Source organism: Podarcis filfolensis (genome assembly GCF_964270895.1).
Source record: "Podarcis filfolensis genome assembly, chromosome: 8".
NCBI classification, from domain to species: Eukaryota; Metazoa; Chordata; class Lepidosauria; order Squamata; family Lacertidae; genus Podarcis; species Podarcis filfolensis.
The window spans coordinates 53404929-53421342 of NC_139611.1; the positions used below are offsets into that span (position 1 = coordinate 53404929).

At 45.3% G+C, this 16414-nt stretch overlaps 1 long non-coding RNA gene across 1 annotated transcript; it reads left to right on the plus strand.

Annotated features, from left to right (window-relative positions):
* The first annotated feature begins 9102 nt into the window (after positions 1 to 9102).
* LOC310767896 lies at positions 9103 to 15801 on the plus strand. The gene is made up of 3 exons (XR_014551106.1): positions 9103 to 9183; positions 14097 to 14236; positions 15273 to 15801. It is a non-coding gene; the product is annotated as an uncharacterized lncRNA (long non-coding RNA).
* The last annotated feature ends 613 nt before the right edge of the window (positions 15802 to 16414 follow it).

Consider the following 16414-nt stretch of genomic DNA (forward strand, 5'->3'; position numbering starts at 1 on the left):
TGTGTGCCTGCCTCTCCAGTCTGCAGAGGTTGAATTGATCTCCAGTTCAGAAGCTCTAATGGAACCCACAGCCTCCTCCACCCCATTGGAGCCAATGGCTGCTAAAGCAGACAGGGCCCCTTTAAAGAGGCTCCTCCCACAGAAGGAGGTGCCAGCTCCTATTTAAGGCTCAGGTTGAGGGTGGCTGCTGCTGAAGCAACATCCAAGCTCTGTTCTTATGAACCATTGTAGCTGTCCAGGGTGCCATGAAAGCTACGTCACACTTCCATGGTGCAGAAGCCAGTGCTCAAAGCAGAACAGCAGCTGCTTTTATTTTACTGCCCTCCAAAATCTTAAAGGTACAGGTAAAGGGACCCCTGACCATTAGGTCCAGTCGTGGCCGACTCTGGGGTTGCAGCGCTCATCTCACTTTATTGGCCGAGGGAGCCGGCATAGAGCTTCCGGGTCATGTGGCCAGCATGACTAAGCCGCTTCTGGCGAACCAGAGCAGCGCATGGTAATGCCGTTTACCTTCCCGCCAGAGCGGTACCTATTTATCTACTTGCACTTTGACGTGCTTTCGAACTGCTAGGTTGGTAGGAGCAGGGACCGAGCAACGGGAGCTCACCCCGTCACAGGGATTCGAACCACCGACCTTCTGATCAGCAAGTCCTAGGCTCTGTGGTTTAACCCACAGCGCCACCCGCGTCCCCCTCCAAAATCTTGCATAGGGCTTGATACCACAAAACTACCTAATTTTCCTTTCTTCCTCCCCCCACTGCCCCCAGGATAGCTGCAAGTAGGATAGTTGTGAGTGGGGAACCTTGAAACACAACGAGCCTGTTTTTTTTCTAATAAGGTGTACTAAACTATAAGGCCAGGGCATGGGAATCTTGCTGGAATTTACCTTGTGGGACATCTGTATTTTCTGTCAGTGTTCCTGAGAGAAGTGTTTGGAGGGAAAGAGGAGCAAATTTTAAAACAGTTTTTAAGACGACTGCATTTAATAATTACTGGTATCCAAAATTTGCCACAGGATGTGGTCTGAAGTTGCATGGGGCTACTATCTCTCTAAAGCTAAGCAGATCTCAGTCTGGTTAGGGTCTGGGAGCCACACCTTATTTATACCTGTATAAATAAAAGTAATTAAACAAGTTTCCGCTGTAGCCTCTGTGCATACCAGGGACTCGGGCTACTACTCTTTAATTCCTTAAAACATTCCTAGTAGCCAGCTGTGATTTATGGGCCGCAGTTTGGCCATCTTTTCTACAGATGTATTACCCATATTGTGTTTTTGCTATTTTATTCCCTGAGGCTTCTTGGGTTGCTTTTATTTTATTTTTTTAGCATAATATAAACATTTTTCATGCTGAAATTAGAGAAGCCATGTGAAACAGCAGCAGAACAAGCTTACATCCCCCCTCCCCCCAAATCTGGTGTTCACCCTGGTTTCAGAACAGGGATGACTTGGGTAGTCTAGGTGGATGATCTTGACCTGAAGATGGTCGCTCCCTGCCTCCTGACTGAAATATGGTACATGTGGGATGTTGCATTCAGAGTTTACCTTTTTAGGTGTACATATAAACCACCTTGTGGGACGCGGGTGGCGCAGTGGGTTAAACCACAGAGCCTAGGACTTGCCGATCAGAAGGTCGGCGGTTCGAATCCCCGTGACGGGGTGAGCTCCCGTTGCCCGGTCCCTGCTCCTGCCAACCTAGCAGTTCGAAAGCACTTCAAAGTGCAAGTAGATAGATAGGTACCGCTCCGGCAGGAAGGTAAACGGCGTTTCCATGCGCAGCTCTGGTTCGCCGGAAGCGGCTTAGTCATGCTGGCCACATGACCCAGAAGCTGTACGCTGGCTCCCTCGACCAATAAAGCGAGATGAGCGCCGCAAGCCCAGAGTCGGCCACGACTGGACCTAATGGTCAGGGGTCCCTTTACCTTTTTATAAATCACCTTTATGCATGCCTAAAAAACCCCCCTAACCCAGCATGCTTTTACCCTCCTCTCCGTTGTCCCTTTGTTAAACCTACTTGTGGCACATCAGCCGCTCAGACCTGCTAAAAGAGGTGAACAGCCTTTGAAGTCTTTTGCAGGATTTTAAGTGCCAGAAACCCAGGCTTGGTGTTAATGAGATGGGCTGATGCCTCGGTCCTTGCTCTGCAACGCTGGCACTTTAGGCAGAATGAATCGGATGCACTGACTACAAATTCCGAGGACAGGGTGAAGATTTAGCCTGTCCTATTGCCGAAGTTCATTCTTCATATTTGAAAAGTTAGACTTTTCTTGATCTGTCACAGACATCAGCTGTTGTTGTTTTTTGGTTTGTTCCCTGTTTTTCCTTCCAGTATTTACTTGTGTACATGTAAGTGTTTTTTAAGATGCTTACATTAGCGGCATGTTTTGCAGATGATGTATAACAGTAGGGTTGAGGTGAGAATCTTTAGTGCAAAGATCTATTGCTTCTGGGAAGGCAGAAAATACTCTGTATTCACGGGGGGTTATGGTAATTGATCCCACCGCCAGCCTACAGTACAGCTTGGGCTTCTTTCTTCACATAATTCGTTTTGCTTTGCTTGGAACTGCACATTAGGCATTAATATGGAATACAGTCCTTTTCATATTACAATGGGGTATTTTCTAATAATAAAGGCAAAAGGGGCAGCCATTATAGCTTATCACACCTCTGTTCAGAGAGAAGGTAACCTGCCCAGGGGTACATTGGATTGTTATCTAGCATGGGGGGTGGGGAAGCAGAGTACTACCCCCAAACATTTCTTCATCTTCCATGCTAAGCAAATTCACTGTGATATATTTTGGAAAGTTTGCTCTGAAAGTTCTACTTTTCTGGGTGAGAGGCTAAGGCGGAGTTTGCTTCCACACCATTTTCCCAGCTTTTGAGAAATGTCAAAAGGAACATTCAGAGGGATTTTTGGGCTGAAAATTGGATTGATTGTATTCATATCCCACCTTTTTCTGCAAGGAACTCAAGGTGACTCACATGTTTCCCCCCCCCTCATTTAATCTCCACTACAATCCTGTGGGGACGTGGGTGGCGCTGTGGGTTAAACCACAGAGCCTTGGACTTGCAGATCAGAAGGTTGGCGGTTCGAATCCCCACGACGGGATGAGCTCCCGTTGCTCAGTCCCTGTTCCTGCCAACCTAGCAGTTTGAAAGCATGTCAAAGTGCAAGTAGATAAATAGGTACTGCTCCGGCGGGAAGGTAAACGGCGTTTCCATGCGCTGCTCTGGTTCGCCAGAAGCAGCTTAGTCATGCTGGCCACATGACCTGGAAGCTCTATGCCGGCTCCCTTGGCCAATAAAGCGAGATGAGCACCACAACCCCAGAGTCGGCCATGACTGGACCTAATGGTCAGGGGTCCCTTTACCTTTACCTTACAATCCTGTGAGGTAGGTTAGGCTGAGAGGCCGTGATCAGCCCAAGGTCACCCAGTGAGCTTCATGGTCAAGTGAAGATTTGAACCCTGTTCTCTCCCAGGTCCTAGTCCAACACTCTAACCACTACATCATGGTGTGCTTATTCCTTGCCCTGCCTGAACACTTTATAGCCAGGGATGGATGCAGGGAGAAATTCTATTCAGTTCACATTTATAGACATGTCTATCTATCACCTTTGCACTTTCTGAAATAATATGGGAACCAAAACATAGCCATCCATCAAAATTCACACTTATCTAAATTTTGCATGCAGTTCTCCAACCATCCAACATTTGCAGAAATGTATAGATTAGGGGAAGGTGTGCATAAAAAGGGGTGTATTAATGAAAAAAGCATACAAAAAAAGCATATTAGGATAAATTACAAATGTGTTTATTGGGAGAGATTTGCACTAAAATGCTGAACAATTTTCACAAGATTAAAAAAACCAAGAAAATGCAAATCGCTGCAGAAATGTGGAGGACTTGAATTTAAGAATGAAAAAAAAAGGGGGGAAACTGAGAAAACTGAAATGTATAGATCCTTCCATCCCTACCTGCAGCCTTTCACAAGGTTCTTGATTGTGCACCATTTCATTCATTTGTTGCCTTGCCTTGCCAACTTTTCCAGGCGCCCAAACCCCCCACATAGAATGAAACTGAACACTGGAAGATTCAAGACAGACAAAAGAAGACACCTCTGCACCCAGCTCATAGTTAAACTATGGAACCCACTCCCACAGGAGCCAGAGATGGCCACCAACTTGGATTGCTCTAAAACAAGATTGGCCATTTTCATGGAGGACAATATAACCAATGGCTGCTATTCACCGTGCCTATGCTCAGCCTCCCATCAGAGGCAGTATTGTTTCTGAATACCAGCTGCTGGAAAACACAGGAAGGGAGAGTGCTGTTTCGCTGGAGTCCTGCTATTGGGTTTCCCACAGGCATCTGGTTGGCCACTGTGAGAACAAGATGCTGGGCTCGATGGGCCTTGGCCTGATCCAGCAGGCTCTTCTTATGCTCTTATGAATCTGGTGCATATACCAGTCCAGCTCCACAGGCAATGACTGGGTGAGGCTGACTAGAAACCCAGCATATGTAAGACAGTATCTGAGAGGATAACAGTTGGCTTAACTCTCCGGCAGCCCAGAGAAGGCCTTGCTTCTGGTACTTGCCGGCACAGATGGCTTTTGAATGCTGAGCTCCAATCTGCAGCTCCGGGGCTAGTTCATTGAATTGCCATCCGCAGAAGACGAGTGCTGCAGATATAAAGACAATGAACTCCTCACATAAAGGGAGTGCAGCAGCTTTTCAAACCGAATCCCTTAACCCAGACTTCAATCCCCCCTTTTGTGCCTGCAAAATAAAAGCTGCAGCAAGGCATGGCCTTGATATCCTGCCTCTCGTCAGGGCTCAGAGAAGCCGTTTGCATCCTCCTCTTAGGGAGTGGGATTCCTTTAGATGGAACTGGGCAAAAAAACTCATTCTGCCTTCGGAACTGGGAGCTTCTCTGCAAGTCAAGGAACGATTCAAGCAGTCGGTTCTGCATGCAGAAGGTCATGCCTGAAACCTTGAACAGCTGCTGTCCATCAGAGTTGGTAGAACTAAGCTGGAAATTATTCTGAGCAGTAAATGCAATGCATCAGCTTAAAGGATACCATTTCCCTGCAATCAGCCTGGATAGCTTAGTTAGAGCATGGCCACTGGTCCCATCACCTCCTGGCAAATAGAAGGGGAAGAAATGGAGGCAGTGAGAGATTTTACTTTCTTGGGCTCCATGATCACTGCAGATGGTGACAGCAGTCACAAAATTAAAAGACGCCTGCTTCTTGGGAGAAAAGCAATGACAAACCTAGACAGCGTCTTAAAAAGCAGAGACATCACCTTGCCAACAAAGGTCTGTATAGTTATGGTTTTCCCAGTAGTGATGTATGGAAGTGAGAGCTGGACCATGAAGAAGGCTGATCGCCGAAGAATTGATGCTTTTGAATCATGGTGCTGGAGGAGACTCTTGAGAGTCCCATGGACTGCAAGAAGATCAAACCTATCCATTCTGAAGGAAATCAGCCCTGAGTGCTCACTGGAAGGACAGATCGTGAAGCTGAGGCTCCAATACTTTGGCCACCTCATGAGAAGAGAAGACTCCCTGGAAAAGACCCTGATGTTGGGAAAGATGGAGGGCACAAGGAGAAGGGGACGACAGAGGATGAGATGGTTGGACAGTGTTCTCGAAGCTACCAGCATGAGTTTGGCCTAACTGCGGGAGGCAGTGGAAGACAGGAGTGCCTGGCATGCTCTGGTCCAGGGGGTCACGAAGAGTCGGACATGACTAAACCACTAAACAACAACAAGCTTAGTTAGAGCATGGTGCTGATAATGTCAAGGTTGTAGGTTCAATCCATGTATGGGACTACTGCATATTCCTGTTTTCTAGGAGGTTGGATTAGATGATCCACAGGGTCCCTTCCAACTCTCCAATTCTATGATTCGATGAATTTGGTCTCTGATATATTGAAGAGGAAACTTTTAAACTGTGCTGAGGATCTCATCCCCACCTACTGAAATAGTGTCCCTCTGGGTGTCTAATTGCAGAGCAAGATTATGGATGCTTTGTAAAGGTTAAACCGTCCCTCTTGTGACCACTTTTGTATCCAAGGCTGCTTTTAATTAAAGAAAAAGAAAAAGAACAGCAAGCATCAGAGGAAACCACATGTCCCATCTAATTTGGCCCACAGAACATTCAGAGAAGATGCTGACCATCAGTTACCTCTCATCTATCCATCCCCAACATTCCACCATCCTTTGGAATCCCGGCAACAACATGCATAATTGCAGTGACATACTCCTTGCCAGAAATGATCAACGTTGTGGTGTGACTCCCCTCTGAGGAAAGGTTTCAGTGTTTGGGACTTTTTGGTTCAGAGAAAAGTTGACTAAGAAGTGATGTGATAGAAGTTTATGAAATGATGCCTCGCTTGGAAAAAGTGGGTGGAGAAAATTTTTTCTCCCTCTTTCATAACCACAAGAACTTGTGGGCCTCCAATGAAGCTGAATGTTTGAAGATTCAGAACAGATGAAAAGAAGTGCTTTGGGGTGAAGGGTGGGTAATAAATAAATAAGTAAATAAACTGGAGTGGGGGCAGCAGAGGGTGTAAAGCTTGTGCAGGCTTCTGCTGATAGGACTCATTAGTTGAATCCTGCCTGATGCTTTTGGTTTATTTTGCATTTTATCTCATTACTTTGGTAATCTTGGGTTGTGAAGTGTTTTATAATTTTTGCGAAATACAAGCAAGCCAGGGCTGAACTGATATTACCCTTGCTGGTACCTTTCCAGGGAAAATCAGAGGCTCACTATGTCAGGTTCCTATTGGAAGACCGGACAAACGCTACAACATTAGCAGTGGCGAAGTTTTTATCAGTGGTTGCAAGAACCAGTGATTCCCTATCTTTAAATCTGAACAAAATGGTGGTTTAACTAGGAGGTAGGCTGTCTGAATTGTGTATTACTTTGTAATGATCTGTTGGGTCTCTGGACCATAATAAAGATTGATTGGTTGATTGAAATTTTGCAAAATAAATCAGCAACTGTTTTGCCTCATAATCTGCATTTTCCCCCTCCTCCGAGGGTGTGCCTTGCTTCATATTTATGTGAGGCTCCGTGGGACTTTACGTAGGGTTGCCATATTTCAAAATGTGAATATCCAGAGGGGTGCAAAGTTGCTAAGCTTTTTTAAAAAAAGTTTTGCCCAAAGTTGTTGAACTTTTTCTGCAAAATCTCAAAAAAAAAAAAAAGAAGAGTCCAGATTTTCCTGGATATTTCAGTGATTTCTGCCCGAACATTTTCCGACAGCCAATTCCTGACTATGTCCTGGAAATTCCAGACGTATGGCAACCCTTTATGGAGTTTACTTCTGAGTAAGTAAGGAGCAGTTTTTGCATAGTGCTACTCTGACTAGGCGCAATGGTCAGTTTACTGTGCTAGAAACTGTCCAGGGGGATTCTTTAGCTGTGATTTTTTGCATCGCAGAGGTTGGGCTAGCATACCCTTTGTGTCCCCTCCAACTCTACAATCCCATGACCCTAGCCTAGTGCCAGCCCGTGCCTCCTTTCCTTCCCCTTTGGAGCAGCAGGTCTGTCTCTTGTCTTTCTGCTTCGGTGCTGCAGAGCGCAAAGCATTCTGACAGGGGTTCAGTGATCTTAATCATTTCCTTTTATTGGCCAAGGCCATGTGGGCTCCTTCTTCTGGTGGAGACGGCGGCAAGAGGAGCTGATCCCATCTGACTGCACAGCAGAGTTGACCTACAACCCAGAAGCAGGGCACGGGTGGAGAGGATTTCTTTCTCTGCTTCTTCCAGCATTTCTTTCTTAAGGCATCGCCATGAAAGGATACAGATCAAATGTGCTTGCATGAGGTTAGAAACAGCGTTTTAGAGTCGATCTCCTATGCCAGAAGTTGTTATACTTCGGGAGGGAATAAGATTTCTCCCTGCGATTTCTCTCGATTGGCAAACGTTTTAAAATGCCGTTTCTTCATGGTGGATCCACAGTCTGGTCCATTCCCCCCAGGGTATGTGTGTGTGTGTATTGGGGTGGTGGTGGACATCTGGGATAAAACTACCTCTTGCCTCCAGGCAGAGGCAAGTTGCTAGGATATCAAAGGAAGGGCTACCCAATCTCTCAGCCTGGCTCTGTCCAGCTACTTGGCATAGGGGTTTTGTTGGAATTTGCAGCTGAAGCTTAGCAAAGAGCAAACACTTTTATTAAACAACAACAACAACATCCATGTTTTAGTTTCAGGGAATAGGAAGAAGCAAAATTATCCACAGGAAAGAAGTAGCATGTCCTGCAATATCTGAAAGTGCCATTCCTCTTCTGTCACCCTGTGACATAAACCAACCCATCTAGTTCAGTATTGCTTACACTGACTGGCAGCCTCTCTTCAGGGTGCCAGGCATTCCTACCTGAAGAATCCAGGGAAGGAACCTGGGACTTTCTGAAGGCAAAGCTCTGCCCCAGTATAACCAGAAAAAGCTACTGAACACAGAGTCAGACCCTGGTGCCATCTGACACAGTATTGTCTACACTGACTGGCAGTAGGTGAGGGGGGCTTTCCCAGTCCTTCCTGAAGATGTCAGGGATCAATTCTGGCACCTTCTACATGTATAGGAGATGCTCTACCCCAGAGTTACAAGCTTTTCCTCAAGAGCAGTAGGTCAGGCCAAGAAGTTATGAGCTTCGCAAGATCAGGCAAGGTCAACTGATCAAGGGAGCAGAGCAATTCCCCTGTGCAGAAAGGCTGCAGCATATAGGACCTTCCAGTTTAGAGAAAAAGCCCAAAAGAGGTGAAATGACAGAGGTTTATGAAATTATGCATGGCATGCAGGAAGTGGGTAGAGAAAAGTTTTTATCTCTCATAACACTACAACTCGTGGACATCCAATGAAGCTGAACGTTGGAAGATTCAGGACAGATAAAATAAAGGACTTCTTCACACAGCACATAGTTAAACTATGGAACTCACTCCCACATGAAGTGGGGTTTGCAGCCAAATCACAAATGCTTGTTTTGCTAGACAGGCACAGGGCTACTACATGGAGAGTTCTTAAGCTTCCTAGAGAGGATCCTCTGTGTGGTCACTTCCCCTTCCTCCTCTGGGCAGGAATTCTGTAACAAAGGAGAATTCTGCAACAAAGCAGATAATCTTTTATACTTCTTCCTGCTTCTGAGGAGATTGTCTCTCCACCATGCTTCCAAGCTAATCAGGTGTGTGTCTTGAAGCTCCAGATACACACAACAAATTCAGTACTTTAGTATTTTGTACCTGAGAGGTTTTCTTACCTGTATTGTATTTGCTGCCTGCATTGAAATGCAGATAAACCTTTGTTGTTGTTGTTGTTTATCTTACAAAAACATGTGGTTCATTCTCTGCAATTGAGGGGAAGAGGGGCAGGTCAGGAGAGCACAAATAAATGGGATAAAGAGGTGTAATTGCCTTATTCCTAAGCTTTAGTAAGATGCAAAACATAGAAGTGTTTTACCCTGCTAAAAAGGCTTCACAGCCCCCTTACTTTTCATATTTCTCTTATACACGTGGGATAGGAGGTGTATTTTAATCCACAGATTTAATCCTCACTCCATCTCTTAAACAGGAGGAAGTGATGGCCACAAGCATGGATGGCTTAAAAGGGACTGGAGAAATTCATGGATAAAGTTATCAATGCCTATTAGCCACAATGGCTATCCTCTGCCTCCATGCCCAGAGACATTAATGCTTCTGAGCACCCGTTGTTGGAAATTGCAGGAAGGGAGAGAGCTCATGTGCTTGGGTCCTGCTTGTGGGTTTTCCACAGGCATCTGGTTGACCACTGTGAGATCAGGATGTTGGACTAGATCAGGGGTCAGCAAACTTTTTCCGCAGGGGGCCGTTCCACTGTCCCTCAGACCTTGTGGAGGGCCGGACACTCTCTCTCTCTCTCTCTCTCTCTCTCTCTCTCTGAATTCCTATGCACACTGCACACCCCAAGCCCCAGCAGCCTTCTCAGTTTGCCGCCTGCCTCATTCGCTGGTGGTGGTGGCACAAAACGGGCTTCCTCCCCGCCTAGAGAAAGAAGGCGCTGCACTTACCTTCCCAGGGGCCACCGCCACCGCCACCTGCTGCTTCTTCTTGTGAAGTGGCTAGGCAGAGTGAGCTCGTCCACTCCACTCTCTGGCCCACAGGAGCACCAGGGTGGTGGTGGCGGCGGCGGTGGTGGGAGAAAGAGGCCGAGTGGTGGCGGCTCTGCCAATCAAATGCCACGCCTAGTTTACCTCAGTATGGTGCGGGGATGTCTTTGCCAATCAAATGTGGCTGAGGTAAACCAGGTGCAGCGTTTGATTGGCAGAGACGTCCCCACACCACGCTGAGGTAAACTAGGTGCGGCGTTTGATTGGCAGAGCTGCCATCGCTCAGCCTCTTCCTCCCATCGCCATCGCCGGGAGACTCAGAATCGCGGTGGGTTCCGGCTTCGCATTGTGGGCCAGATTTAGGACCCAGGTGGGCCTGATCTGGCCCGGGGACCGTAGTTTGCCGACCCCTGGACTAGATTGACCATTGGTCTGATCCAGCAGGTTCTTCTTGTGTTCTTATGCATGAGGATTTGAAGCTGGTTTTCACTAGATAAGGTCATAGCTGCCTCAGTAGGGAACAAGTTCTCAAGAAACACTGGATAAAAACAACAACTAGGCATTGTTGGCCAGGGCTCTGTTGTGCAAAGAGAACATCCATGTGGAAAGTGAGCAGAATGAAATAACTTTAACTGATTAATCATCTGCTGTGCAATCAAGTCATTGATTAATCAATCAATCATTTTGAAATGGCTCTGCATCTTACAAAACAAGAAGAAAACCCTAAATGAAGTTGCCTGGTTTGAAATATGGATGTATGCGAAAGGTAACTTGCAATTTAATAAATACAAGTTGGAAATAGCTGTTTATAATTCCTCCCTCTTTATTTCTTGCTAAAGTAATTCAGATGGATTAAAATCTCAGAAAATTAAAGGGTATTTTTAATTTGTACCCGCACACTGATTAAAACATTCCCTCACCATTTAACATCAGCTTCATCAGTTAATCAACTATCACTTTAGTTGATTAACTTATTTAATTCAATTGCAGCTGCTTTCTTGGTCCCATATAAGGGGGAAAGCTAGACAGTTTGAGAAGTGAAATGTATAGAATTGCTCTTTCTGTGGTGAGGAACTGCAGATTGGGAGAAGTAACTTGGTGTTTGTTTACTCATTCATTCAAAGCATACAGTTAGAGAAGCTTACAAATAAATAAAAGATAACATAGTCCTTGCCCTCAGGCTTGCAATTTAAAAAGACCTGACATGAAAGGAAAAGGGGATGGGAAGGGAAGAAGAAAAGAAGCAAACAGACATCAAATTTGCCAAGACACGAGATTCTCTCTACCACTATCCTGCTCGCTTACATAACAATCTGAGCATCCTGCCAGCATCTGGAAGTATATTGATGTGAGCTTGGAGGATCAGTCTGCATGATACCCTGTGTTCCTTCCAAAGCTGCGATCCTGTGTATATGGGCTAGAATCTATAAGAGGAAATCGGCCAGTCCAGTTCCTTGTTAATGTCTTTGGCTGGCCAGTTAAGCCCTGTGATTCACAAGCCTAAAGAGGTTGCCATAGAGACACATGGGTGAGCCTTTTCTCACCTCAGCTGGCTTGATGCCACATTATCCCAGGAGACAGAACAATAGGTCAAGAGGGACTGTGTATGTGAGCAGTGTGTGTGTGTGTGTGTGTGTGTGTGTGTGTGTGTGTGTGACAGAGAGAGAGAGAGAGAGAGAGAGAGAGAGAGAGAGAGAGAGAGAGTTTGGCTGATGCTGGATGCTGGTGAGTCAAAATAAACATTTGCTCTGTGCTGGACTTTGGGCGTCTCCTGGAAATCTAGTGGGCAAGCAAGATCTGTTGGAAGGTTAACATATTGACCTTGCTGGTCTCCAAGTCTTGCAGTCAAAGAGGATGCTCCCAGATTGGATGGGACAAAACTGGGCAGCGGTTTAAGGAGAGGACCTGAGACGCACAGAGAGGATGCTTATTTAGGAGAACTGGTGTTGCAGGGTCAGCCGAGCAATGGAGACCTGTGAGGGGGAGCCCCACCTGTAAAGGAGACCTCCGGGTATAGGGCGGTATATAAATTCAATTAATAATAATAATAATAATAATAATAATAATAATAATAATAAAATAATAATAATAATAATAATAATAATAATAATAATAATAATAATATAATAATAATAATAATAATAATAATAATAATAATAATAAGGTGAAAAGGGAAGGGAGCCTGACAGAGTGAGTTGCTTTGGCCAGAGAAGTGAGTCTCCCCCAGGCATCCACCAGCCTCTCTAATCAGTGCCACTAGCTCCGAGGGGAGGAAAACTCCGGCTGGTGCTCTCATGTAGCATTAAAAAGGACAAGCAGTCTGTCAGGGAAAGAGAGGTCTTGGTGGGGGGATTGCCCCCTCCCCCTGATCAAAAAGACAGCGGCACTGCAGCCTGCTTTATGTGGAGTAGTGATGTCAGCCAAGGAGGATTTCTTCTTAGGCTATGGGGCTAATCCACAGTGTCACTTCCCTATGTAAGGAAGGATGGGCTTTTCTTCTTCCTGACAGCGAGGGAGGGAGATAGGCTTGCTTATTCATTTATGCTCTTTTCCAGTGAAAATGAAAAAAATAAATAAGTGCTGCAAACGAGCTGCTTGGAGCCATTAGGAAGCCTCTCTTTGAGGAGTTGGCCTGAATATCTCTGGAAACTCAACTTGCTGGAGCCAGGGTGCCCAAAGAGGCGGCTGCCATTTTCTGGTGATGGCAGCAGAGCTGTGGGAGTTGAAGAATCTCCTTGTCCTCCCTCCGCCCTTCACCCTAATATGCTACTCACTGTTTACACCAGGCTTCCTCAACCTCGGCCCCCCAGATGTCTTTGGCCTACAACTCCCATGATCCCTAGCTAGCAGGACCAGTGGTCAGGGATGATGGGAATTGTAGTCTCAAAAACATCTGGAGGGCTGAGGTTGAGGAAGCCTGGTTTACACCATTCTAGAGCAAAAAAACCCCCATGAAAACAATACAAGAAAATCGTATTTCACTTTGGAACTCCTTGCCTGTTGAAGTCCAGCAGGTACCTTCACTTTACCCTTCCTGGTGCCTGCTGAAACATTCTTGTTTAGACAAGGCTACCCAGATGCTTAGAAAGCTGAGGTAATTTTAATCTGTTTTAGTAATAACTTTTCTGCGTTTTTAAAAGTATGGCTGTAAATCTTTCTTGCTTTTCTTATTTTATCTTTTGGTATACTGCTTTGAGGTTTTCTTTCTACAATCAGGCATTGTATAAATTTTATGAAATAAATAAATGAAATAAATAAGTGTAAATTCAATTCAGTGTAAAAACAGACAGTGTACTAGCAATATAACCACATCAACCAAGCCAGGGGCACCATCTTAGTCAAATCCTTGGTGGTTAATTGTCATCAATGGTGGTGCTGCTCACACCTGAAAGAAGAGGGCATTCCAAAGTTGATGTGCTTGTTACTATTGAGAACACCCTCTCACGAGTCACCACATGCTGTACCTGAGAGAACTGCGTCACCATGAGAAGAGCATCCCCCAGTGCCTCCAGGGGCTGGGCAGGTCTATAAGGGAGCAAGTGGACTTCCAGATATCTGGGTCCCAAGCTTTATATGTCGAAAAGCATGCTCTAATACTTCACATGTATATGAGACTTGCCTTCCCATGCTGTGACCAAGTTTCAAAGCAGGAACTATTGGCTGGGAGGTACCTGGGAGCTGACTTTCCCAAGACTGCTTCTTAACCCAGAAGCCTGGAGAACATGACAGCACTGCAGCAGCCCCCCTGGCTATCAGATAAGACGAAATACCAAACGACATACATGCAGAGAGGTAATTGCCTTCTGGACCCAGAAGATTTTTTTTAAATTATTTTTATTCAATTTCCAATACAAAATTTAAACATACATTTTCAATATTATCACAGATACGTAATTTTGACTTCCTTCAGCTCATCCGCAAATCTTCCGTTTTCTAATCTTCTATCCGCAGTTCTAAATTTAACATTGCCTTTTATTTTAAATAAACCTATTCCCTTATTCCCTTTTTTACAGTGTTTCTAATATTCTGGACCCAGAAGATTGACCTGGGAACTGAGATGAGGCTGTGGGCACTTGGGACATCTTCAAGGCAGTGGAGTGAAAACTTTCCCCAGAAGGAAATGGACACACTTGAGCCCTTCTGCTGATCATAGGTGCCTGCGAAAGGATTAATTGTAGTGTTGTGGGTCTGAGGGTGGATCTGATTACACAGATGGATGAACTTGTCAATTATTATTTTCCTCAGTTTTTCGTTTTTCTGCTCTGAAATTCTCAACCCATTTCTGCATCAGTTTGGGTTTTGCTCCCCTGCACATATTTGCAGACAATGTTTCCTTAACATATTGCATTTTTAGTATGTTAGTTTCACAAACATATGCATTTGTGTTTGTTAATCTCCCCCAACATATGTTTTCTGGCATGCGTTTCTTGGTTGGAGAACTGTGTTGCAATATTCAGGGAACTGCAAATTTCAAAGGGTATCTTTTGGCTGGCGTACTAGTTTGCCTAAAGATGTGAACTGAAGTTCTTGTCTCACATCCCAAATGTCTGAATGAGAAGAGGATCTTTTCTAACCCAGTGACTTTTGACTGTAAAATATCTAGATGCAGCAAGAGTGTGGGAACTGCACTGACAATTAAGTGCCCAGGCATGCCCAGTGTTAGCTTGTGGTTATTATTTCAGTTTGTACCCTTGGGATTGGAGGAGAGAGGTGTATGTGTGTTTGTGCAGAGAGGAAGACTCATCCTTTTGTCCCTCGCCTGGCCAGGGGGAGGGGACAAGCTAACCCTGTAATTCTGAGATGAACAAAGAAATACAGTAGACTTAGTTGATCCCTGGAAGTATCTGACGGTGCTGGTGGCCTCCTAAAATGTAATGGGGAAAGAAGTAACTACAGTGGTACCTTGGGTTACATACGCTTCAGGTTACAGACTCTGCTAACCCAGAAATAGTACCTCAGGTTAAGAACTTTGCTTCAGGATGAGAACAGAAATCGTGCTCCGGCTGCGCAGCGGCAGCAGGAGGCCCCATTAGCTAAAGTGGTGCTTCAGGTTAAGAACAGTTTCAGGTTAAGAACAGACCTCCAGAACGAATTAAGTACTTAACCCAAGGTACCACTGTACTGGAGTGTTAATGCCATAATCTGATCCGTACTATGTATTTATGCATAAATAAAACCCTTTTTCATAGAAGCACCATCAGTTTCCAGTGAGCTCCATTCCAAGGAAACGGCACCACTAAAACTTCTCACTGCCCAGAAGTGGAATGCATGTGTGTAACAGAATACACCTGTGATTTATCTGAAAATGGAGACAGTGAAAACCTTTACCCTGTGTTATCATGGCATAGGACAAGGCTGGGGGCATCCCAGCATCCTTTGCAATGCTATAAGGCAGCCTCCTGCAATATGGTACCTTCTAGATGTTTTGGACCACAACTCCCATCAGCCCCAGCCAGCACAATTACATGGTGCTGGGGCTGATACGAGTTGTGGTTCAGGTTGGGGGAGACTGCTATAATACAGTTTCTCTCAGATTGCATGGAGGTTCTTGACCAAGGGTGATCACCTGGAACATTAGATGGGTGGCCTGGGAGACCCCCAGATGTGTGGGGCTAATGCTGACTTTGGGTGGGGGAGAAAGTATTTGGGGAGGTCTTGTGGGGGAGCTGGAAGATAATTGTTCTTGACATTATTGTATTTACTATGTAATCTTTAAAGGTAAAGGTAAAGGTACCCCTGCCCGTACGGACCAGTCTTGACAGACTCTGGGGTTGTGCGCCCATCTCACTCAAGAGGCCGGGGGCCAGCGCTGTCCGGAGACACTTCCGGGTCACGTGGCCAGCGTGACAAGCTGCATCTGGCGAGCCAGCGCAGCACACGGAAACGCCGTTTACCTTCCCGCCAGTAAGCGGGAATCTTTAGTCTATTGTGTATTATATTTTATATTGCATTCAGTATTTTATATTGTATTTCTGTTTTGTATTGTAAGGCATTTTGTGCCTTATTGTAATATAAAAGCAGGGTATAAACATCTAATCTAACATTCTCGTCCTTCGATCCAACTAATTAACATGTACGTTACAGTGAATGTCTGAAATTTAGTGCATGCTGGCAGCCCCAGATGAAGTCTGGAAACTCAAGAGTGTGAAAAATCTCTCTCTCTTTTGGATGTGTGTGTGGAATTCATCTGCAAATGGGATCGCTATTCTTCAGGCATGAAAGCTAACATTCATCAAAGCTTGGAAGTTCACCTTAATGTAATTTGGTGGCACTCTTCTTTTGTTTGAAAGTAGGTTGTATATTTAGTAGGAGCCACTCAGATCAGGATTGT